The sequence below is a fragment of the Crocodylus porosus genome, unplaced genomic scaffold (assembly GCF_001723895.1).
Source record: "Crocodylus porosus isolate Cpor-Errol unplaced genomic scaffold, CroPor_comp1, whole genome shotgun sequence".
Lineage (NCBI taxonomy): Eukaryota > Metazoa > Chordata > Crocodylia > Crocodylidae > Crocodylus > Crocodylus porosus.
In genome coordinates this window covers 71690534-71692192 of record NW_017728906.1, presented here as the reverse complement: position 1 = coordinate 71692192, position 1659 = coordinate 71690534, and positions in this window count along the sequence as shown.

Here is a 1659-nt window from a genome sequence, read left to right as displayed (position 1 = left end):
CCCTGAGTATCATTTCCTTAAGGAACGACCACTCATCCTGGACACTGAGTTCCCCTGCCCTCAAGGACCCCAGCGCCTCACCCACTAGTCTCCTCAACTTGTTGAAGTTGGCCCTCCTAAAGTCTAGGGCTACCATCTTGCTGCAGGCCCTTGACACCCTGTGCTGGATGATGAATTCCAGCAAGCAATGATCGCTATCGCTCAGGTGGTCAAGAACCTGGAGGCCCCTTACCAGGTCCAACAGGGCATTTCCTCTGGTGGGACTGTGCACCTCCTGGATTAAGTGGAGGTCCTGTATCTCAGCTAGGAACCCCCTGGAACAGTCCGTCCTGGCTGACTGTTCCTCCCAGCAGATGTCTGGTTAAGACAGGTAGACAAAGCCTTGGCTGGGATGGTTTAGTTGGGGGTGGTCCTGCTTTGAGCAGAGGGTTGGGCTAGATGATTTCCTGACATCCTTTCCAATACTAACTTTCTATGATTCTATTTTATTTTTTAGCTCTTGTTATTTCTAATGCCAAAGTTTGTTTCTTAGAGTTCTGTCTGAGGATCTGCCATCAATTTCACTCAAACTGAAGAAGACTGAGTCAAAACAAAAAGACTACATATGTGATATGTGTAAACCTTAAACATAAAGTCTTTTGTATGCAAAAATAAGCTGTCTGTATTCTGTTTTTTAGAATTACATCATCTACTTTTTATATCCACACAAGCCATTGAATCTTACCTTATAGCTTTCTATCTACAAATATACGAAACTATATAACTGGTACTTTAAGCTGATAGACCTTTTATACGTTGAACACAGAATTTGAGTTAGAAGCTTCATCTGTTCATGTCAGTGTAATAACATCCAACAATCCCTATCATCTCAATATTCATATGCATACCAAGATTATAGGGATAACTGGGTGTTATTACACCGCAGTTTGACTACTGAAAAATAAAAACACCCCAGACAAACACAGTAGTGTCTTTGTGCCAGATTTTAATCTGAGTTACATTTATTTAAATCTACACTAAGCATACAGATAGCCTATACCTAATTGAAGCCACTCAGAATTTAAAGTGGAGCTGAGACTAGAATTTCAGCTTTTGACTTTGAAAAGACCAAGAAATGTCACAGTATATTAGACAATGCTTGTGCTTCATCTTTAGCCATTGTAAATAACAAGACATGCATACACTTTTGCAGTTAAGAGATTACTAGATATCTCTACAATGTTAATGGATTTTTCCAGTGTAAGTCTATAACATATAATGAACTTAAATTTTAGATTATGGGACTTTTGGCTTCACACTATAACTAAAGTTTATAGTGCTTTATATTTTGCATTTTTTGTATAACAAAAGAACATTTACTGAAGTTCTAGTGTGAGTTTTTTTCCTAGATTCTGTACACAATATTGGATTCCATGAACAATTTAACGTCCTCCAAGTATTTCAGTAATTCCATGACAATTTGCAGACATGGTCATTAAGTCCCCTATAAGATTCCAAAGCCTAAAAACAAAACTGGAAGTTTTGTAGAGTAAATGTAAGTTATGTTCCTTACATGATATACCTTCTTCTGGAGTATTAAGTGAGTATGCACATTAAATACCTTATTTTCCCAACTCTTGCCTTCCTCAGATGGTAGAACATACGCAGTAAAAAAAAAAA